Source organism: Meriones unguiculatus, chromosome 6, assembly GCF_030254825.1.
Source record: "Meriones unguiculatus strain TT.TT164.6M chromosome 6, Bangor_MerUng_6.1, whole genome shotgun sequence".
Lineage (NCBI taxonomy): Eukaryota > Metazoa > Chordata > Mammalia > Rodentia > Muridae > Meriones > Meriones unguiculatus.
In genome coordinates this window covers 2199905-2223747 of record NC_083354.1, presented here as the reverse complement: position 1 = coordinate 2223747, position 23843 = coordinate 2199905, and the positions used below count along the sequence as shown (strand labels likewise).

Here is a 23843-nt window from a genome sequence, read left to right as displayed (position 1 = left end):
TCTGTACCTATAGGCTGGAGGAAGCACTCGACAACTGTGATGGTGATTTAAGCAGCGCATTATGGAAGACTCCAGCCTCTGTGAACTTGAACACAAGGCTGAGAGTAACTGGCAAGCCTCTCTGTTCATGCGGCTCCATTTCCTCTTGTTCAGCTCCCGAGAGCTTGGTACCCAAAGCTGGCACTACAGAGCCAGATCGGGCAAAGTATCACAGAACATATTTCCTTTCCTTTCCTCCCTGCAGCAGGTCCTTACCCACGCTGAGGGCGGGCTCCTCTGGAGCCCAGGGGTTGGGGAGGCGCCTCAGGAGCTCAGCCCCAGCCTCGGTGCCCGGCGCCGCCTCCGCCGCTAGGTCGCGAGCGCGCGTCTCCACCGCACAGCGACGCAGGGAGCCAGCCACTCGCACAGCTCAGGCCCGGAGCGGCGGCGGCGGCGGCGGCAGTGGCGGCGAGGCTCGCGCCCCGGAGGAGCTGGACCGTGCAGAGCCTGCGGTAACCCGGAGCAGGATGGGGCGTGGGGCTAGCCTGGGGTCCGGGCGCCTTTCAGTCTGCACGCGTGTTGGGATTGGAGTGGGTGAAGATGGGAAGGATGGGAAGAGCGATTGGGGTACAGACGGTACTGAGGGCAGCTTGCGGGCCTCTTGAAGGGCCCCCAAGTTCGCAGCCTGCCCTGCTGCTAAAGTCAGCTCTTCTGGCCCGAGGGGTAAGGAAAACCTTGGCTACAGCTCTTCGGGCTGAGCTGAGCATCCAGTGGGCGCAGGGCACCACGACCCGGCCACACCCTCTCCCGCAGGTGAGAAACTTTCTCGCCGCCACCAGGGTCTGCTGCGGGCCTCCGCGGTACATCCACAGAGCCCCAGGAGCTGGGGACCCGTCCCTCCAGACCAAGGGCGTGGTTCCTCGGCCCCAGTTGCGCGCCCCCTGTAGTAAGTCTGTTTTTCAGGGCTAACCTGTGTTGACAGGTTTGTTCAGACTAAGGAGATGGTTGTGGGTCACCTTACTGTTGAGACAGCAATTGCAAATCCCTCTTGTGTTCTTCTCTGCCCTGTTCTGTGTACTCAACTGAGAAAGGCCTTCTGGGAGCAAGTGCAACAGAAAACTGTTTTGATGCTTCAATTTCCACAGCACTTTAGATGGCATGGAGCCCCGGATATTGCACTCTATTTAATCTGGCAGCAAAGAAGCGATCGGGGATGTTCTGGGAGCAAAAGAAGCTTGGAAGAAAGTGCCCCTGACGATCCAGGGAAGAGAGAGGAACTGCCACACATAAATTAATCCCTACGAACTGCCCCCTCCCCCAAGTAAGTAGCAGTATTTCCAGCACACCGGTGAAAATGAGATGAGAGAGCTAAGTACATTTCCCAACCTGATTCCCCTAGTTAACGGTGGGGGCGGAGAGCGATCTGGAAAGTAACGCTGTGATTTCAGGCGTGGAGCACAGCAGCAAAAACAGGTACAAGAAAATGGCCTGGGCTGCAAGGATCCGGAGACTGTCGGGGCACCGCCACCTGGGCCCTTGACCAGCTTTGATGCAGAGGTTATAGCAGGGTGGGTGGGGGCGGGGCGGGGCGGGGCGGGGATGAGGAGGCAGGGGCCAGCCCAAACTGCTTGGGGAGGTCTTGAAGATCTAAAGACACAGTTTGAAACTAGCGTGGCGGACACCCTGGAGCTGTGAAGGTGTTTCAGAGTCACCTTTGCACATGTGTGAGGGAGGAGAAGAGAGCCAGGAGACTTTTCAAAAGATGGAAACAACGCCTTCCAGAACAAATGCTTCTAAAAAGGCAGCCCAGGGCCACCCAGGAAAGCACCCCCAGAGGTAATTTATGGTTGGGTGAGCTGTGGATGGGGTTGTGCCATCTCCACGCTTCTTCACACGTGAGTTGTGACTCATTAGTGTAATGATGCTAGCCTAGAAGGTGGCAGCCAGCATTTGGAAATCACAGAGCAGCTCAATACAGGAGAGGAGAAAACATGGGCGCTTACTGTGAGAGCCAGAGTTGATCTTGACTTGTGAGCGCACTCTGCGCGCATGTGCGTTCCTGCGCATGTGCTTCTGTGTTATTTACCCTGCTCTTTCCTACATTCTTAGGGACGAATGCTCTTGGCCTGCCCTCTAAGCTCACCCACCTCTGGCTCACGCAGGGTCCTCTTTTACTTTGCAAATGACATCATCTTCATATTCTCCCAGTTTCTATTGGCTGGCAGATACTGGCACATTTGATCACTCAGAATCCACTCCTGAATGTTTTTGGATTTGTAAGGTTTTCGGGGTGACAGTAACTCACTGAGGTTCCTCATATATGGTCTCCTTTAGTCCTCAGGCCAAGGTGACTGTTATTTCCATTCTACATTAGAGGACCTACAGATACATTGTAGCCACTGACTACTACCATGGTGGACAGTATGTACCTGGCTTTGCAGAATCATGGAAGACAGTACCCTGCTATGTCAAAGGACAGGGGTGGAGGTAGGGGGAGAGTTAAATGAGTAGGGCTCTGTGCCTTCGCCTTTACCGGGACAAAGATGGTGGTGGGAGGTCCGATAACTACAGATCTGAGGGAAGAGCTTTCTGCAAAAGATACTAATCCTGGAATTTGGGACTTACTGTCAGGTTGAAACTCTAGCTCTGCATTGAGGTTCAGAGACAGCTTTAAAATAGAGGAAGGGGGGGAGCTGGAGGGATGACCAGGTGGTTAAGAGAGCACTGGCTGCTCTTCCAGAGGACCTGGGGCAGTTCCCAGCACCCAAACTGTCTATAAGGCCAGTCTATAAGGCCACTTCTTCTGGCCTCCCTGGTCACTGCACCATGCATGGTTAATAGAGTACTTATCTCATGCTGGATAAGCATGAGAACTAAATTTGGGTCCCCAGCACCCACATTAAAAAATGTCAGAAGTAGTGGTTATAATCCAAGTGTTACAGAGCTGGAGACAGAAAGGTCCTTAGCGGCTTGCTGGCCAGCTAGTCATTCTGTATCAATGAGCTTCAGAACTGAGAAAGATCCTGTGTCAAAAATGGGGGGAGCAACAGAGGAAGATGCCAACCTCCATTCTCTTGCTTTCCCACACAAGCATGCACATACATGCATGTAACCCCCCCCCCCCACACACACACACACTTCCTCACACACAGCTGGTTGAGCTGCGCATGATTGTAAATTCCATTGCTTAGGGAATAGGAGGTTATGTTTGAAGCCATCCTGGGCTACACAGTGAGACCTTGTCTCAAAAGATTTGGGGGTAGGGGTAGAGGTAGGAAGAGAAGAGATGATCTCCATTCATGTGTGAAAGGCATCCTGGGGTTTCAATAGTCTGCAAGCTAAGTGAGCCCTAGAGAACAGACTTGGATTTCATTGATGAAGACATGCCATTCCTTATGTGCATCTGTGTGGAGCTTTTTAAGTGTCAGGGAAGCAGGAATGCTCACAGTTATACCCTAACACCTTTAACAACCCCACGAGGTGGGAATGTAATTATCACTTTGCTCATTTAACAAATGAAGAGATAGCTGGGTGTAGTGCTGCATGCCTGTAATCCCAGCACTCGGGGAGGCAGAGGCAGGTGGATCTCTGTGAGTTTGAAGTCAGGCTGGGCTACAGAGTGAGTCTAGGACAGACAAGGCTACACAGAGAAGCCCTGTCTCTGTCTTGGAAAACAAAAAAACAAACAAAAACAAAAACAAAACCAAAAAACAAATGAAGAGCCAGAGGTGCAGAGGAGTAAGATATTTGTCCATGGTTACAGAGGCAATAGACATGAGATCTGGGATTAGAGCCTCACACATAACCATTGTAGCCTCCCCTCCCCCCATGTGGTGTTAGGATCAAAGGAGCCCAGGGTCCACTCCACTCCATGTTCAATTCCGAGCAGCCCCTATTTAGAGGCAGGGGCCACTTCAAAGAATCTGGAAGAAGGTGTCTTGTGACAAGGATCTGGAGACCAGGTCACCAGAGGAGCAGACATTAATCTGGCAGCGAAGAGACATACCAGCATTTGAACCACTCCTGAGATAGCTACCTAGCAGGACTTGGCATCATACCTAAGATTAGTGGTCAGGATGGTGAAGAAGAGGGGTTCCCCATAGGATTAGAGGGCACTGGGTCTTGTTTTCTAATGCTCGCATTCAATTCTGCTGGAAATTAAGAAAAAGAATAAAAAAATTAGCACTCAATCACACACACACACACACACACACACACACACACACACACACACACACGTGACCATAGATGAAGTAAGGGCACCAGACTAAGCTTTTTGACCAAGGTATACACTTTCAAGTTCTGAGACTTTCCAAACAAAAACAGTCTACCGCCAAGAGAAAAGTTCAAGGTCTCTACCTGAAAACATCTCAGTAAACTGTGAGCCCACTAGCCACTCCAAAAATGTGAGGGTTGAGCTAGGGAGATGGCTCAGTTGGCAAGGTGCCTATCTTGCAAACATGAGGACCTGAATCTGGATCCCCAGAATCCATGAATAAGGCTACGTCCAATGGGTCATGCCTGTAGCCCTAGTTCTCAGGGTGAAGGCAGAGACAAGTGGATCCCTGAAGCTCATTGATTAGCTGGTCCAGCACAATCAGTGAGCTTCAGGTTCAATGAAAGACCCTGCCTCAAAAAATAAAGGTGGAGAGTATTAGAGGAAGACATCTGACATTGACCTCTGGCCTCCACACATATAGGCATACGTATGGAGAAGCACCTATAGAATATGCACCTGTGTGCATGCACAGAGAGAGAGACAGAGGTTCAGAGATAGCTTTAAAATAGAGGACGGGGGCTGGAGAGATGAGCAGGTGATTAAGAGCACTGGCTGCTCTTCCAGAAGACCTGGGTTCAGTTCCCAGCACCCAAACTGTCTATAAGGCCAGTCCTAGGAGATCTGACACTTCTGTGTTATTTACCCTGCTGTAATATCTGAGTGCTGGATTGATGGTTCAGCTCAATGATGGAGAACTTGCCTACCAAAAGTGAGACCCTGTGTTACATCCCCAGCATAACTAAGGCACAAAAAGATGGATAATGTATGGGCTGAGAGAAGAAGAAGCTGAAGAGGTGTCTTCAGAGAGATCTCTTCCACTCTCCCAGTGACTGGGCCTTCAAGGGAACATGAATTGAGCTGCATATGTGCTTCCTGCATATGCAATTCATGAGATTCCTGGGTAGCCGAATCAACCTGCTTTGTTCAAATTTGGTGAGGAAAAGGATGCTTGGACATTTCATGGGGCCGGGAGGAACCACCTGGGAGGGATAATCAGCTAGAGAGTGAGGGCACAGCAGCAGGGAGTTTTGAGTAGGGGAGGTGATGAAGGGCCACCAGAAAGAAGATGGTGTCACTGAGCACACACAGAGAATAAGGCCAGTGCAGTCCTGTCTTCCTGCTTTGAACTTGGATGGGTGAGAAACTGGCCAGCAGCTCAGCAGATGATGGAGAATGAGAAGCTCCCCTGATCCCAGTAGGGAGCATGGTGAGAGGCCAATGTCTCATTTGTGTTAAAGGACTGAACATTTCGGTTCCTTGGGGTCTTTGAAGTGTCTGTGTGAATAGAAGAGTTACGGATTTCTGCAGTGAAAGGCAGGGAAGATAGATACATTTCAAGGCGTGTTGGGAAGCAAAAATAAACAAATACTTGGGCAGGCCCCACAAACTGTGGCCGCTCAGAGTATGGGCTTTTTATGCTTGGATTAAAATAGAGAAGAGTAGTAAGCTGTCTGCTTGATGCTACATTTATTTCTGATGGAAGATTTAGATATGGGAGCAGTTAGAAAAGAAAATGCTTACTTAGCCAGCATTCCAGAGACTCTAACTTGGAAAGAGAGGTTTATCAGAATTAGAGAGACAGACACACACTGAGGGAGAGCCAGCCATAATAAACACTGGAAGTACCCCACAAAATTACTGAAAATACCAACTGCGCATTTGTCTGTTGTTTGTGGTTGAAAAATGACTTTCGCATACATTCCATTTTCCTAGAATTGTTTCTTTTTCTTCAGACAGCAGCATGCAAACAACTGGGGTGGGGCAGGTAGGGAGATGTATTTTCCTTAGGAGACGGAACGCTGTTTGGGGAGGACTAGCATTCATCTAAGACGATGCTGATACAGTCCAGGGACCTGGGGTCTGGATGGGGTTCATTTTCTCTGACAGGTAAAATCGGAAGCATAACAGGTGGTAGCAGAGAAATCTGAGATAGTACAGTCGAAGAAAGCTGTTTATTGGGGCATGAGGAAACCCACAGGTGCAGTAGTCACACAGAGAGAAAGACCCTCTGCAAAGCAGAGGGGGAAGCCAGAAGGCCAGTCTCTTCTCCAGCGACGGAGGTTTTAAAGCCTCTCAAGAGTTTTCCTCCCCTATTTAGGATTGGTCAGTTTGAAGGCAGTTGATTGGCTGGTAACTGTTGAGTGATAAGTCTTGATCTGGCCTGGAAGCTGTTGAGCCAGTCCGTCAGCAGGGGGCCTGCTGCTGGGACCCAAAAGCTGCCAGGCTTTTGTGTCAAGTTAGGAGGTTGAGGAAATGCTCCACCTTCTCTGCCATTACCTAGCTACAGCCCTGCCCCCCGCTCTGTCTACCTAACAAGGAGCACGTCTCACTCCTAGCTCGCAATGCTGATATTTTTGGCTTTGTACGCCAAGGTACAAAGTGATTTTCTTTTCTACCTCTACTGGAGTATGAAAAGTATTTATTCCCACTAGAAAGAAGGTGAAAGTATGTGAGACATTTATGTTTGCTTCCCGTTTCTTGTGAACATGCTTGTTCAGTCCATGATAATGTTGCTTACGCGTGAAGTAAAAATGCAGAGGTTGAGAATCTTTTTGAGATGCTAAAATTGTGGAAGTTAAATGTGGGTTTAATTGTTTTGGCTTCTGCTACCAAGACCTATATAATCACTTCCCTGACTAGAGAGCAGTACTAAAATGTCATAGCTCTTCAAGTGAAATTGATTTATGAGCCTCAAATAATCATCCTCTCAAATGTGCCTCTGCTTTCCTCACACATGTCCTTGTAACAGCAAAACAACTGTCAAGGGGAGGCAGGGCTGGCTGAGGGCACAGCTGCCCACAGGTGGACTCACAGCCTGGTGGATCAAGAAAGAGACATGAGATAAGGGAGAGGATGTGAGCTTAAACCTTTTCTTTCTTCCCCTGAAGCCCACCCAAGTTAACACAATTCCATGGACAAAGCAGACATTCAAGATGAAGCTCTGGATAGCGTTATATAAACCTTTGTCATATTCATGCCAAGTTTCTACACAGCCTCATGGTGCAGAGAGAGTTAACCTGTATCCTCTAGGAGTCTGAGGCTGAGCTCGGGGTGCCAGGAGCCAGATCATGGCTTCCATGATTACTTCCTTTGTACAGTTTCTGTCTGCAGTAACTTACTTACTATAGAAAGCAGCCTGCCAGCTCTGAGTCAAAGTGACACAGAAAAAAGATGAGCTAGGTATTTTTGGTGACCTGGGGATCCTCAGTCAAGATCGGGTGGAGCCTACTTTCCGTCCCTTATTTTGCAAGATCCCTCCTTGCTCTCTGCTGGTCAGGTCTTCTCCATAAGATGAAGCAGCATGCTTCTGGAAGCCAGCACTGCCCTTGTTCCACCAGGCTATGGCTTGCTTTGTATCAGCAATTCCACCAAAGTAGCTGAGGGGTAGGCAAATGTAGAAAGCCAACCGTGAGAGGTGAACTCCAGACCAAGAAGATGATCCTTGTGTTTGAGTATTTCTGCTGCACTGTCTCAGCCTCCTACACTTACAAGAGCTGATCCCTTCCCCCTGGACTTACTTGCCTGTCAACAGAATGATTTGGCTCAGGGCTGAAGGAGTGGTGTGTGCTGCCTGAAGATGGATACCACTGGAGAGACATAGAAAGCAAGCTGTTTTTGACAGGTCACCTTCCAAGTGATTTAAGATACAGCCAACTCTACTTACTGTAGTCTGTGCCAAATGCTTCAAAAGCTCCAGTAATTAAAACTTACAGAGTGGTTCCCAAGGGCCACGCAAATGGCCCAGGCTTAAAGTTTTATTTTGCCTGGCACAATGTTTTAGAACTACAGCAATATAAATCAGCCTGAGAACTTGGTGAGTGACAGGCTGATCTCCTGGGAGTTGGATTCATGCTGTCTGTTTTAGATACATTTTTGTTGCTGTAATAAAATACTATGACCAAAAGCAACGTAAAGAAAAGAGTTTATTTGAGCTTATAGTTCCAGAGGGCCGAGAGTTCATCATGGCAGGGAGACACGGCAGTAAGTGGTAGACAAGGTGGCAGGGGGTCCATCTTTTTTTTTTTTTTAATTTATTTTTCTTTTCTTAGGAGTTCCACCTTTAACAGAAGACACAAAGCAGAGGGAGCAAACTCGAAGTTGAGTGAGGTAGTATAACCAAGTGACAGGTTTCTTCCGGTAAGACCACACCTCCCAACTCTCCCCGATGAGAAAATAGTCTGGAGACCAAGTGTTCAAATCCCTGACTCTGTGGTGGACCATCCTCATTCAGACCACCACACTTTCTCATAAGTAAGACATTCAAGTAATTCATCATGGAATTTGAGAAAAGAGTCCTCATATGCTAAGGTAGAGCACCGTGGTAGAGTAGAGGCGGTGCTATGCCCCTGTTGTATGACAAAACTCCTCCTGGGGAGACTTACCACACACATCTACTCCCCCCAGGTAGGAAACCTATAACATGCCCAAGCACAGGTACCACAAAAGTCCAGCTTAGTGGACCAATGAGTTTTACTGAGGTTATTTTTAGGAGTATGGGTAAGGGGTTACTTACAGGAGCAGAAATGACTGAAAGACGGCCACATCACCAACATGGGTGACAGTTCAGAAAAACTGGGAACCTGGAGCACACGGCACAGCCTACAACTCAACAGGTTGGAGAGTGTCCTTTTCCCACCTGACTCTGGCCTAAACCTCGTCAGAAAAGCTCAGGTGTTTTCTACATCTTCCAGGCAGCAAGTCTGGTCTCAGAGTCTTTGCAGCTTGACTCTCTGGGGTATGATGGTGACTCCTAGCTTTAATTGCTTACTCTGCAAAGGAGGAACCTAATGAACCTGGTCAGTTTCAGGGACTTCCTGAAGCTATTTGGAGTCGTTTACATTCCTGTTTAAGGAGCCTTCCTGCAAGACAGAATGCTTCAGTCCCAAAGGAAAAAACTGTTTCATGACAACCCCTTCTCTAGGGAAAGGAAGGTGGGAGTCTGGAGAGAGAAAGATCAAAGTCCAGCATGGAGGGAAGAAAAGAATAGGGAAGCTTTGAGGACCATCTTTGTGCTAAGCCTGGGTTCCTGCACTGTGCTGAGACTCTTTTTAAAGATGCTTTTGTATCCACTGTCTATGTCATAAAGCTGTAACACTGTCATGATGCCATGTGTGTTCCTGTGTGTGTTTGAAAGGTAAAGATTAGCAGGGGTGAGAACAATTTCATATATAAGCATAAATTCTAGAGTGTATCAGCCTGGGCTTTTTGATTTTCACCAAGTCTCTCATGGTTAAGCTCACTGTGTTTTTGTTTTTTTATATTAATTTACTTTTTATTAATTACAATTTATTCACTTTGTATCCCAGCTGTAGCCCCCTCCCTATCCTCTTCCAAACCAACCCTCCCTTCCTCTTCTCCCTTGCCTGTCCCCTAGCCCACTGATAGGGGAAGTCCTCCTCTCCTTCCTTCTGACCCTAGCCTATCAGGTCTCACCAGGACTGACTGCATTGTCTTCCTCTGTGGCCTGGTAAGGCTATTCACCCCTCAGGAGGAGGTGATCAAAGAGCCAGCCACTGATTTCATATCAGAGACAGCCCCTGTTCCTCTTACTAGGGTACTCACTTGGATACTAAGCTGCCATGGGCTACATCTGTGCAGGAGTTCTAGGTTATCTCCATGCATGATCCTTGGTTGGAGGATCAGCCTCAGAAAATACCCCTGTGCCCAGATTTTTTGGTTCTGTTGCTCTCCTTGTAGAGTTCCTGTCCACTCCAGGTCTTTCATCTCTCCCTTTTATAAGATTCCCTGCACTTGCCCAAAGTTTGGCTTATGAGTGTTTTGATTTGAACTTTCTCCTACCAATTTTAACTTGTTAGAACAGCCATTCCTTCTTACAGAACATCCTTGTGGGAACTTTGCGTACCTGTTGAAGGAACAGGGTGAGTTAATGACAGTTTGGAAATAGCTTTCTTTTCAAAGGCATATCTATTGTTTCATTACTGTAAGAATGATTGGGACAAAATAAGTCAGACATAATGGACTTTCAAATGCAGATCAATCCAGTTAAATGGCAGTTTCATGTTTAATGACAGTTTAATTCATCAAAGAGAACAGTGTTTTCCTCAAATAAATTCAGGACTTATGTAAGTTTGCTTGCACTACAAAGCACCTGAGGTAGAAAGGCTTGAACAGCAGTCATGCATGTTCAACTGGGGACCATAAAGAAAAGTCCCATCACAGGTCTTTGTCCTTCACTCACTGGTGGTTGCCCTTCTGCCATCTGTTCACATGTAGTTCTCTGTGTCCTCATCTCTCTCAGGAAATCCATTAGATGGCCTCTGTTCAGTCAAGCCCTGTTTCCAAATGTAGTCACATTCTGAAGTGTGAGGGGTTAAGGATTTGATGTACAGATTATAAGGTGGTCAAAACTCAGTCTATAAGTGTCATATCTGTTTATTATTCATCTATGTACCCATGTCTACCATCTCTTTCCTCTATCTGATGGGCGTCTATGAAGTCATCAGTTCACTATCATCATCTGTCAGTTTACCATTTATCACTATCATCTGTCTATTGTGTATTTACTGTCTGTCCAGATATACACAAACACTCATGTGCAGTTACTCACTCACCTATGCATAGCTCTTGAAAATAGATACCCATGGAAGGCTAATGTCATAAGTAAAAAGCAAGTCAGTATTTTGTCAGAGAATATTCATCTAGAATAAACTTCACCAAATCCCTTTAAGCCCTTTACACTTCCTCTCAGCAAAGGTGAGTACTTAAGCCATAGGAAGCTATTACATGAATGCAGCAGAAGCTTAAAAATAAAGAATTTAAAAATCTACATGGGTTTCTATAACTGGTCTGGTCTGAGCACAGAGAGTCCCCAGCTGTTCATGACTCTCCCAGATGGAGAAAGGGGATCCCCAAAGAGACTCCCTTCAACCCTGAGCTCTGGAAAGAAGCAAGACTGTGTTGCTTGTGGCTGGGAGGATAGGCAGGGTACCTGCTTGGCTCAGCATTGTCCACTCTCCCTGGGCTCCTCTTGCTTTGGAGAGCTCTCAGACCCCCTCCTACAGAACACTGACTGAGAAGCCCTTCCTGCCATTACTATTATTATTTATGTTAAAAATGTTTTTAGTTTTTTTTTCATTATTCTTTAAGGGAAAGAAGGCTTATTCTAGCTTACAGTTCAAGGTCATGCATTCCATCTGGGAGGAAAAGGCTTGGCTGGCTGCAGGAGCAGGAGGCCAGAGATCACATTGTTATATCAGCAGTTGGGAAGCAGAGTGAACAAGAAGAACAGAACAGAGAGGGAGATGGAGAGGGAGAAGAAGGAGAAGGAGGGAGAGGGAAAAGGAGAGGGAGACAGAGAGACAGGGAGAGAGAGAGAGAGAGAAAGAGAGAGAGAGAGAGAGAGGAAGAGAAAGAGAAAGAGAGACAGAGAGAGAGAGAGACAGACAGACAGAGAGAGAGAGAATCTGTTTGTTTGTCCCTGGTCCATTTCTTCTACCTCCTAAAGATTCTGCATCCTCAAATAGTGCCACTAGATAGGTAAGAAGTATTCAAATACATGAGTCTATGGGAGGGGCTGGGGCATCATGCCTAGAACTACTTTGTGTGCCTCAGGATCATGCCTCAGAGCCTTCCAATCAGTCCTTTCCAAATGAAGCTTCTCTGGTTTATTTTGGCTTTAACCCCTGTGTGGGCCTGGTATCCCTTTTGCTGTGTTCCTGAAGTCTCTATTAGAACAAAGACTTATTATTTACTCTCATGTTCAGGGTTAAAAGGAGAGAAGAATAAGTTTGTAACGCATCAACATCATGAGATTCCATAACACATAGAACATGTCTGCTATGACGCAGGCCTGTGTACTATCTTAGTCTGTTTAAAAAAACAAAAAAAACCCAACTTTATTATTATTAGTGAGTGAGCACATGGTATATGTGTATGCTTGAGAGAGAGAGAGAGAGAGAGAGAGAGAGAGCACATGGTGTGTGTATGGGGGGTGGAGTCAGAGAACAACTTGTGGAGTTGGTTCTTTACTTTTACCTTTGTGTGGGTTCTGGGAATTGGGTTAGGGTCATTGGGTTTGTTCAGGAAGTGCTTCAGTGCTTTAACCATGGAGTCATCTCGCGTACATCTTAGTCTGTTCTTGATGTCAGCACAAGATACTTTTGGCTGACATCAACCACAGACATTTACTGCTCACAGTTCTGGAGCACAGGAAACCCATTGTGAAGGCAGCAGCACACTCGGGTCTAGCAGGGGCTCTCAGCCTCGTGGATGGTGCTTTGTTGCTGTGTCTTCATATGAAGGGAGCAGGCAGTGCACTTGGGCTGATTTTCTTAGGGTATCAATCCCATTTGTGAAGACTGAGCCCTTGTGACCTAATTTCCTCCTAAACTCTTAACTATGACCTAAGGTCAAACACATGAGCTTGAGGACAGCCAGCATTCAGTAGGCGACTGGAACTCCAGCGGTGAGCAAAGTAGAAGAGGCCATTGTCTTATGGCTTACGGAAGGAGCCAGAGGGAGAGAGAAGGCCAGGGGAGGACTGGTTAACTCAGCGGCATCATAACCTTTTCTGTGATATTCTGGGAAGGAATGTCACTATTTCCAAAGGTCAAGGACAGTTGTCTTGTCCCAACACCTAGAATTTCACTGAGAAGAATTTCTGGACTGAACTAGGGAGAACTGCAGAGGCAGGAAACACTAACTGAGAACATTGCTATCTGGCCTTTTTACTGTCATTATTACCAAGCCTAATTGGTGGAGGGATTCAAGTCCTCTTTGAGGCATCGGTCGTTAGAGAAAGGATGGCCATCAAATAGTCTCCATTTAATGAGGTTGCTTAGTTTCTATCTGGGTTACGCTTTTAAGCTCCATGTGTTATTTGTAAGTTATTATATTGGTCTGAATGTTGATTTTAAGGGGGCACATCATCAGTCTTGAGGATACACTTTTTATCCTGTGGCGTGCGCTGAAACAAGTCACAGCTGTACCCTGGTGAATAGAGGCGGAACTGAAGATACATCCTTAAAAGTCTGCTAGATGTCAGTCACAGTGTAGCGTATTTTTCTATGATACAACAGGAGATGGCATAAAACTTGACAGTGCAGGTCAGTGGTTCTTAGCCTGTAAGATGTGACCCCTTTGGGGTCAAATGACCCTTTCATAGGGGTCACCTAAGACTATTGGAAAATACAGATATTTGTGTTATGATTCAGTAGCAAAAATGACAGTAAAGGGCCACAGCATCAGGAAGACTGAGAACCGCGGGTGTAGATAAATGACGGGAGTGTGTCCTCCTGGGAAAGGAGAATGGACCCAGTGTGTGCACAGGAATTTGCAAGTTTGTAATCTCAGCTAGTGTGGCTTCAAAAGTAAGAGGTGTGCTCGAGTCAAAGCAGAAGACACTGAGGTCCCCAAAGCACGAGCCAGAATTGGAGAAAACCTCGTGCACTGAAAGAAACTGCTGACTTTAGACTTCCACAGAAATGTGTTCAGTTGAATTTGGCCGTGAGGAGGCCTTCAGCATGGAATTCTGTGCCCTGCCTTGATTTCACTCACTTGGAAAAGGCCTCTATTTCTGTCTACCCTTAACAGGGAAATGAAGGTTATTTAACTGGCCTCTGAGTATGAGCATCTTCATGGCGGAAGGGTACGGATAAAGAGCCCTTTTCTTGGTTTGATCCATCAGGGGAGTTGCACGTTCAGGAGATGGGGAGAAATGCTTATTCTTTTTTTTTTTTTTCAGTGATTTTTTTTTAAATTTAAATTTTAATTTTTTAATTCTTTATTAATTACACTTTATTCACTTTGTAATCCCCCTGTAGTTCCCTCCCTCCTCCTGTCCCATTCCCTCCCTTCCTCCACCCTATGCAGGCTTGCCCCTCCCCAAGTCTACTGATAAGGGAGGACTTCTTTTCCTTCCTTCTGATCCTAGTCAATTAGGAGTGGCTGCATTGTCTTTTTCTGCGGCCTGGTAATGCTGCTTGGTGATTAAAGAGCAGGCCAATCAATTCATGTCAGAGACAGTCCTGGTCCTATTACAATGGAACCCACTTGGATACTGAACTGCCATGGGCTACATCTGAGCAGGGGTTCTAGGTTATCTCCATGCATGGTCCTTGGTTGGGTTATCAGTCTCAGGAAAGGTCCCTGTGCTCAGATTTTTTGGTTCTGTTGCTCTCCTTGTGGAGTTCCTATCCTAATGCTTACTCTTTTTTTTTTTAATTTTTATTTTATTTTATTTTTAATTACACTTTTTTTTTTTTACTTTGTATCCCCCCTCTAGTTCCCTCCTTCCTCCCCTCCCAACCCCTCCCTTCCTCTCCCTTCTCCACGCATGCCCCTCCCCAAGTCCACTGGTAGGGAAGAGTTTCTTTTTCTTCCTTCTGATCCTAGTCTGTTAGGTCTCATCAGGAGTGGCTGCATTGTCTTCCTCTGTGGCCTGGTAAGGCTGTTCCCCGCTCAGGGGGAGATGATCAAAGAGCAGGCCAATCAGTTCATGTCAGAAGCAGTCCCTGTTCCCATTACTATGGAACCCACTTGGACACTGAACTGCCATGTGGTGCCATCTGTGCAGGGGTTCTAGGTTATCTCCATGCATGGTCCTTGGTTGGAGTATGAGTCTCAGGAAAGACCCCTGTGTTCAAATTTTTTTTTTGGTTCTGTTACTCTCCTTGTGGAGTTCCTGTCCTCTCCAGATCTATGCTTATTCTTAAGAGAGGAATGCCCACGAGGAGTAGAGATGGGTTAGAGGATAAAAGAGTCAGAGGAGTTAATGAAAAAGTGTTGGAGTGTGAGAGGGCGAAGAGGTGCTGGGTGGTTTTTATTGCGTGGAAAGGTATCTGGAGCCTTGCTAATCACATTTTTTCCCACTGTGGGTTGTTCTAGAACTACCTGTGCACACGTGAAAAAGCTAACCCCCTTTACAGTGTAGTTTTAAGGTGTAGTCCTAATTGTTGTTATTGCATTCATTGGCAGCAGAGCTTCCAGCTGCTTAAAAGAACTATTTGTCTCTCTGCCACCCCAGGAAGCTTGTTTAGGATGTGTTTCCTGTCAGCGAGGTTATTTTTAAGGACTCTAATGGTAGGGCGGCAATATGACCTACATTAGCTACTTAGAGCAGTGTCCGTCCCCCCCTTCCCCCCCCCCCCCGACAGAGGCAGTCCCTGTTCCCTGTTTGTTTATTCAGAGAGCCACTGACAGCTTTTAGCTACCTTGTGTGAGCCCTGGTGTCAAGGTGTAACTACTACCCCTGAGCCAGCACCTCAGACAGTCTATTAGGACCAGCTTTCCAGACAGACAGGATGCAATTTCCAAACGCCTGATGGGTCCAGCCTCCCTTTCAGCCAGGCTCAGAGACAGCCCTGGGTGTCTCCAACAGGCAGATTAAAATGCTGCTTTAGACATCCATCGATCTACTTGTTTGTCCATGTGCATCCAAAGGCCTAAACATCTGCCCTGGGCTTGGATGGAAAAGCATCACCTGCTGGATTTTCCAAGGAGAACAGATGGCTTTTTAAAAGAGACCACAGGTTCTGCCCTCAGGTTTATCTTTGGGAGTCCAAGGCAAAAGGGAGATAGTGCAAATAAGGCCCTCATTTTTATTTATTTATTTCTTTTTTCTGAAGGCTACTAAAACTGCAGCTGGGTGGAGGGGAAGGGGCACCTGGCTTTTCTTTCTGCCTCGCTGCAAGGACCTCAGGGCTGGTTCTGGTGTCGTTCGCTGCCAGGTTTGCTTTTCTCTTATCACGGATTCTTTCTTTTAGTACTCTAGCACATGAAACTAACAGGGCTGAGTGATCTTCCCCTAAATAACTTACTTAGATGAAAGCGAGTAGCGTACAAAAGAGAAGCATCCATACAAATGTGCTGTTTGCAGCCGGCTTTCTGACACTCCTTACAGCCTGGGGCCCTGTGAGGCTGTTGGGTGGCTGCTTTCAGTCCGGTTGGTGTCTTCTGTGTACTGCTGCTGGGCTGTGGGATGAGCAGCTGCACGTTTGGGGTGGGCTGTGTAGATAAGAGAAACAGCATCCTCCATTTTTGTTTTCTTTGTTTCATGTACTTACCATCATCCACTTGTCTGTTTGTTTCATTGGCTGCAGTATCAGTTTGCAAAGATCAAAGGAGACCTCATCCTTAAAGAAACAGTTATTTACTGGTCCTTTCTAAGTTAGGAAGTCAGTTAAGTATCAGGAACCCCAAGACATAATTGCTGATAATTACAGCTTTTAAACATCTAAATGCCCATCATTTGAGTTATTTTTATTATAAATAATTTTTCTCCATATCTTTTTCCCTTTCTCATTATTTTTTTCTTTTTCTATAGCTCTGAGGATTGAGGGCTTTCACACACGGCAGGCAAACATTGAGCGACATCCCATATAGGTTACTTTTAATTTTCTTCATTCGCCTAGAACACATAGATTTCCTAACCACAAGGTAGGTTTGGTAGGAACCAGCTGGCTAAGGAGCTGGTGGTAAAACATGGGAGCTTTTCTGTGCCAGGAGAGTTTTTACATAATAGTAACAGTTTACGCTACTATTTCTTAATCTTACCCGGAATCTTCCTTATTCATCTTTGTGTGTTTATGTATGTATATGTACACATTCATGTGTGTGTGTGCACATGTATGTCTGTGCCTGTGGAGACCAGGGGGTTGACATCAGTGTCTTACTCAATCGTTTTCCACCTTAATTTTTGAGACAAGATCTCAAAACTTGGAGCTCACCACTTCAGCGAGACTGCCTGTCCAGCAAGCCTTATGGGTCCTCCTGTGGCTGTGTCCCCAGTGCTGGGGTTACAGGCATGAGGCCCTGTCCCTGGATTTTTACATCAATTCTGAAGCTCTGAACTCCTGCTTGCACATTAAGCAGTTTGCCAGGTCCCTTCCCTATTGATCCTTCATATGCCATTGCATTCTTCACAGCTACTTTGTAAAGCAGGTATTGTTACCTTTAGCTATCTAGTAGGGAAACAGAGGCCCAGGCAATTCTCTAATGTCTCCGTAGCTCAGGTTGGCAAATATTTTCTACCAAAGACCAGAAAATAAATATTTGGGGCCTTTTGGCTCTCTCTATTGCAGTTGGAATGCTAAGGAAGGCAGAGAAAACACAAAACAGACAGATGGCCAAGTTACGATAAGGCTTCTTTAAAAATGGATACTTGTATTAGAATTCCATATTGTCTTATATCACAGGGATCGTTGGTTAGAGTTTCTTCAATCATTTCTCAATCAGTTCAGAAATAGAGCATTCTTCCCTGGCAAGCTGGGTAAGAGCGGAGACATTGGGCTGGCCTTGCTGACCCCTGACTGGATGGCTGTGCTGAGAAGGAAGGGGGTGTTGGGGTGAAGAGAGGACAAGGAGCACTAGTGTCATAGGGGACATCCTGTGTGCAGGTGGCACAGAGCACAGAGTGTCTGAGGGGCTGTTAAAAATACAGTTTCCAAACTGTATTTTGAGGCAAAGTAGCTCAAAGTAAGAGGAGCTGGTGAGGCCTCTGTTGTGACCTTTGCAGTAGCTTTTTGTCACAGTGGCTCTCTGAGACAATTAACTCCTGAGGGTGAAAGGATTTCACTCAGGGTTTCAATCCACTTTTTTTTTTTTTTTTTTGCCTGTTGTTTTAAGACACTAAGAAGACAGTGGCATCTCAGTGAGGTGAACACAGCCGAGCAAAACTGCTTACGCCATGGTGGTCAAGAAGTAAAAAGAACAGCTCAGAGGTTAAGAGCACTGGCAGCTCTTCCAGAGGTCCTAGTTCAATTCCCAGCAACCACATGGTGGCTCACAACCATCTATAATGAGATCTGGTTCCCTCTTCTGGCCTGCAAGCATACCTGCAGACAGAACACTGTGTAGGTAATAAATAACTTCCTTCCTTCCTTCCTTCCTTCCTTCCTTCCTTCCTTCCTTCCTTCCTCTTTCTTTTTTCTTTTTTTAGAGTAAAAAGAAGGGGAGGGGCTGAACTGCTCCAGAGCTCACTTGCACACAAGCCCCAGTGATTGTTCTTCTGCTAAGCCCTCCTCTTAAAAGACTGTTAGTCTATCTCCAGGAGTTCCCCCAGTCTTCAAAGTTCCAACACTGTTGAGAAGCTAGGATCAAAGTATCTTGTGACATTCAAGGTTATCTCCTACTGTGAGCGGCTCGAAAATCAAAATCCAAGTTGCCCTTTAAAAATATACAGAGGAATGAAGTAAACATTCCCATTCTATGAAAGAGGAATGGGGACACAGTAAGGAAAGGACTGAAGTCAGTAAGGCAAATGCCAAACCTTCAGCTCCATTTCAAGCTGGGGTTTTGGGTGGCATTGGGTGGGCTCCAGCAGTCTTGTGTACCCCAGTTCTCCAGCAGCACAGATACTCGTGAGTGCATAGCCTGTCTCTTTGTCTCTATCTCTCTCCGTGTCTCTCTCTCTTTCTCTCTCAGGCCTGTTTGAACCTGCAGCTGTATGCTATCTAAAGCCCTGGCATGTCCAATATTGTGTGTGTGTGTGTGTGTGTGTGTGTGTGTGTATCTCCTTTGTGACTTAGACATTTACCTTCCTGCTTCATACAGTGCCCTCTCAAGGGCCTCTGTACAAAGAATCTCATCCTGTTATTATTATGGACTGCCTGGTCTTGGTGGCTTCCTGGAACCTTGGTGCAAGCCTCCATGACTCCATTACTCCATTACGCCGGACAAACCATCATGCACAAGATGCTGCAATGTCCTGCTAACTCCAGATGTTGTCTGACTTCTCTTTAATTCCAATAACCTGCTTAATGCACACGTGCTGTCCACCCTGCCCATAGTTTCATCAGCGTTCACTTACTTTACCTTGCCAGACCACACATTTTCATATAATCCTTGTTAAACAGAAAAGAAGAAGTGATGAGAGAAGCAGTGTGTGTGTGGGGGGGGAGGGTGCATGAGGGACAGCTGCCTCAATAGACAGGTCCTATGTTGAATTTCTGAGAAAACATGGGCTTTTATTTTACTTGTGTCTATAGGACCCAGGTCCTAGAGTGAGCCATCAGGAAGGCCCACAAAAAGAATGGGAACGAAGAGAATGACTTTGCAATATTTCCCAGGGGAACACATGGCTTACAGGCATCAGGAACCTGACCTAACTCAAGGTCAAAGACTGCAGAGATGAGGAGAAATGCCTTTTGACACTGCCCTGTCATTGCTACTATCTGTTAGGGACAAGGGCTTCGGGGGAGGTCAACTCTCCTCCTCTGGTTTGCTTTTTTTTTTTCCCTGCTGAGACATGTATGCTTCAATGCTCCCAGAAAGGGACTGACAGAGCCCCATTTCTTTAGGCTGTGAGATCTGGCCTCTTAGAATAACTACTGTCTTAATGAAACAAGCCATAACCCAACATTTCCAGATTATATAAAAATCACTTGATAGAACACGAAGGGTTACAGGTTATGGGGCTTATGGGAGTGGGGGTGCAGACTCAAGTCTGAATTCTTTGAGCTGAACAAGGACATAGGTATGGGAAATTAAGTTGGGCTTCCTCTACCCTTTGTCCTGTGTTTAGTAGGTTGTCTGTCTCTGGGTTATAGATCGGTATCTGTGTCTGTGAGTACAAGTAGCACGATCAACAGTATTCTGGGTGGATCACTACACAGAACGGAAGGAGAAGATATGGATATGAGAATAAAAACATATTTAAGGAATAGCCTGGTGTGGATGCAGAGGTCCATACAGAGTTTTGAAATTTTTAAACTGAATTTGTTAAAAAGATGGTGTAAAGTGGGTGCAAGGCAGTGCTGGGAAGGATGTAGTTTTGACATTTGAAGGTAGGTTAGGGGGCATGGGAAAGACCTCAGAAGGTGAAAGTGAATCTTTAAAAAATTGGACTTTTATAGATGTCTCTGGAGTTTAGTTTCAGTATGCGCTTTTAGACACACAATAATGCCGAGAGAAGGTAATAGATTAGCTCTTAAAAAGCCAACTACCTCTCAGAGGACAGCAATGCTAAGTTCCCATCTGCAAGCATTGCAGAGATTCATTCAAAGTGCCAGGGTTAGCTCTCTCCCATGAGGTGGGTCTCGACTTGGGCCAGGCATTGGTTGGATATTCCCTCAATCTCTGCTCTATCTTTATCCCTGCACATCTTGTAGGAAGGGTGAATTTGGGGTTGAAGATTTTGTGGGTAGGTTGGTGTTCCCCTCCCTCCACTAGGAGTCCTGTCTAGTTTGAGGGTGGCCTCTTCAGTCTCTATGGCCCCTGCTATTATATTAGGAGGCGCAGCTAAAATCACCACCATATTCTCCCAGGAGCCTACCCTGCCGTACGTCTCCAGCTTGTCTCAGCAATGCCCCTACCCAAGGTTTCTCTTCTCTCTGCAAGCTCTCTGTCTTCCCGCCCCCACTCTCCTCAGGTCTGATCTCCATCCTCCTTTCTCTTTTTATGCTCATTCTCCTATCCTGTTCCCTCTCGTCAACCATTTCCACTGTCCATTCTATTTCCTCTTCAGAGTGAGATTTAAGCATCCACCCATTGGGTCTTCCTTGTTACCTATCTTCTTTGGGTCTGTGAATTGTAGTAGATCTATCCTATACTATATGGCCAATATCCACTTATAAGTGAGTACATATCATGTGTGTCTTTCTGGGTCTGGGTTACCTCACTCAGGATGATGTTTTCTAGTTTGATCCATTTGCCTGCAAATTTCATGGTTTCTTTGTTTTTAATTGCTGAGTTGTATGCCATTGTGTAAATGTACCATTTTCTTTATCCATTCTTCAGTTGAGGGACATCTATGTTGTTCCCAGTTTTTTTGTTTTTGTTTTTGTTTTTTAAGCTAAATACCTCTAGAAAATTTTAGCTTGGAACCTGTAATTTCTTTCCTCTCCACACTTACACATGTCTGTGGTTGAGTGGTTAAAGGGCCTGCTGAATTCCATTATGGATGTAGCTTTTGAAAGCCTGCGGTTAAGAGCTTAACTTCTGTTTGATAATGATGAGGTTGAATAATCAGGAGAACAGGCAGGCCTGCAGGAGAGAGAAATAACTATAAGAGGCTCAAGGAAGAAATTTTTGATTGTTTGGATCTATTAGCCACTATGATTCCTTCAGAGTCTTTTGGTTTTGTCCTTTGTACTTGAAGTAACACTTTCATGTGTGACATTTTGAAACTAAAATAATTAAAACGGTGTATTTAAAAGAAGTAAAGGTGGTGAAGGATGCAAGGTAAAAGATGAAGGAAAGGCATTTGAAGTTAAGTGTAAAGAATGTGATTGAGACAGGGGCTATCCAGCAGGTAGTTTTATCTAATAGAAAAACATACAAAGTACGTGTTATAAATATTAGGATGAGCAGGCCAATATTTACAAAAATCAATACTTTTTTTTGACATTTAGATACAGCATAGGCACAAAGCACAGTTTTAAACACATTCCAATCTGCCAGCTTCCCATGTAGTCATTTTGATTGAAGACAGTCTCTTAAGTCAGTGTTTGTAAATGTTACCGCAAGCAAATCAAAGTAGCTGTCAATTTTTGAACACGTATCTGCACTGTTTCATCTTTCACCTACCTCAGGCAACTTCCTCAGACCTTGGGAACTCATTCAGCTTTGTCTGCAGCCATCTTAGCTCAGGGCCAAGTTCTAGATCACAGAGGGTGCTTTAAGCAGCATCTTTTTACATTTTTTCCAGTTTATTTTGTTTGTTCACATCATGAGACTTAGTAGCATTGACAACTTAACATGCAAACCTAATTGAAAAAGCTTTTCCCCTCCAAATTAGGTTTGTAGCAAGAGCTGTCAGAGTAATGTTAATCAGCTGTGAATCATGGATTACTTTGTTATGAAGAAAAGTAGAGAAGCTGGTTGTTGGTCATTTTTTAAATTCCGAGGTATACTTTTTTGAATAAAAAAATATGACATTAAATCAAAACACAGGCTCTTTTGATAAGGCACAAGATAGATGAAGTATGTTATAAAAAATAAGTTATTATTGGAGGCAGTTTGGGAAGTTTGAAATGTCCGTAAGCATACATGGGTTAGCTTGGTGACTGGGAACTGTGGGTGTGGCTGGCTGGAGCTTGGGACAATCAGGCCAGCACGCAGCTCCTGAGGCGGGAAGCAGTGGGAAGGGGGCGTTCTCCATCAGAAAGAATCAGCCCCTGATTGGAGTCAGCCAGAAAGCAGCTGTGATGGCCAGAGCAGGTAGAAGCAACAATAGACGGCAGAGACAGTTTAGGGTGGGGATTGTGTTTGGAACTACCATTTGGAGAAAAAGAGAAAAGCAAAGCTGGGGGTGGGGCAGAGCAGTGGGCTTTCTAGTTTTCATTTAACACTCTTCCAGGCTACTCAACAGTTGGATGCTGAACAACCCTAAGGTCAGCTTTACGACAGCAGGTTGCACTCTGCATTACCAATTTTCTGCATCAGTTACTTTTCTCAGTACTGTGACAAAATGCCTGACAAAACAGGTTAAGGACAGAAGGGCTTCTTTTGCCTCATAGTTTGACAGTAGGAAGGGCATAGTGGAAGGAGCCGGAAGCAGTTGCTCACATTGCTGCTACAGTTAAGGAGCAGAGACAGATCCATGCTGGTCCCAGCTCTCTTTCCTCTTTATATTCAGTCCAGGACCCTACCTACGGTCCGGCATAACCTAGTTGTGGAGGGGTCATCCCTCCTCAGTTAAGCCTTTTGAAAACATCTTCATAGATATGGCCAGAGTTGTGTTTCCATGGTGATTCTAAGTCCAGTCAAATTGATAAGATTAACTATCACATGTGGTAATGGTTTTACATTATTTTAAACTGACACAGGATGGGTAATTGAACATTTAACTTGCGTAAAGTTCAGCATTCCTTTTAGCTTATGGAACCTTCATCCCCACATAAGGGCTGACATCTCTGTTTCTGTCTTTCTACCCTTAGGGGAAGGACTTAATTCCCGACATTGGCAGGTGCCTGTGGGCCTCAGCATCTTCTGCTGTGGACATTGAGGTATTGGATACTCTGTGTGAAGGGCTCTGTAATAGCCCAAGCATTGCAAACATGGTACCAGCAGGTCTTGCTCTCTCCTTTGCTAAACAGCTAGATTACATTCCTAACGCTAGCTGCCAATGTCTAGTCCCTTATTTGGTCACTTTCTTATTCATGACTGAAACTCCAAGGTCCAGCTATGAAAACACCAAGGTCTAGTAATTCATTACCTGGCTACACAGAATATCATGTCCAGTCAAGACTCACCAACTCATTCTAGCACAGACACCCCCTTTTTCTCATTAAAAACCTCTCCTGCAGAGACACTGGCTGCGGCCTTTGCCCATCCAGAGGCAGCCCCCAGCTTGTTCCCTCCGGGGTAATAGTCTCCTTTGTGCTGAGACCTCGGTGTTTGGTTGTGTTCTGCATTGACTCCAAGGCTCTTCCCTCTGAGTCCCAGGTCTAGGGACAGGGAGAGGGAGGAAGGAGTACATGAAAGGAAAGAGATGTGCCTGGGTACAGAACAGTGGTTATGATTTTGCTGAGCTTTCCCTGGGGCTGTACCCTACGTGGATGTCTCTAAGACCCTGACAGACAGAAGAAAGCAAGTTCCAGAAAGTTCTTTTAGCGACAGAAGTGCAATGGTGGAGATTGCACAGGGAATCTTGATTTTGATTATTTCTTTTTTTACCCAAAATTTC

The 23843-nt window shown here is 45.7% G+C and overlaps 1 protein-coding gene across 9 annotated transcripts in view; it reads left to right on the top strand.

Annotated features, from left to right (window-relative positions):
• The first annotated feature begins 333 nt into the window (after nucleotides 1-333).
• Nucleotides 334-23843, top strand: part of Mrap2 (melanocortin 2 receptor accessory protein 2) — a 40781-nt gene continuing 17271 nt past the window's right edge. The window contains exons 1-5 of one of the 9 annotated variants that reach the window (XM_060384638.1): nucleotides 334-491; nucleotides 1125-1300; nucleotides 8308-8395; nucleotides 17843-18073; nucleotides 23095-23163. The gene's annotated coding sequence lies outside the window, so the exon portion shown is untranslated. Of the gene's footprint in view, nucleotides 492-553; nucleotides 793-1070; nucleotides 1301-8307; nucleotides 8396-8434; nucleotides 8510-10095; nucleotides 10138-17842; nucleotides 18074-23094; nucleotides 23164-23843 lie in introns of those variants that run through there. The other 8 variants (XM_060384637.1, XM_021639679.2, XM_021639678.2 and 5 more) reach the window with 8 other exon arrangements.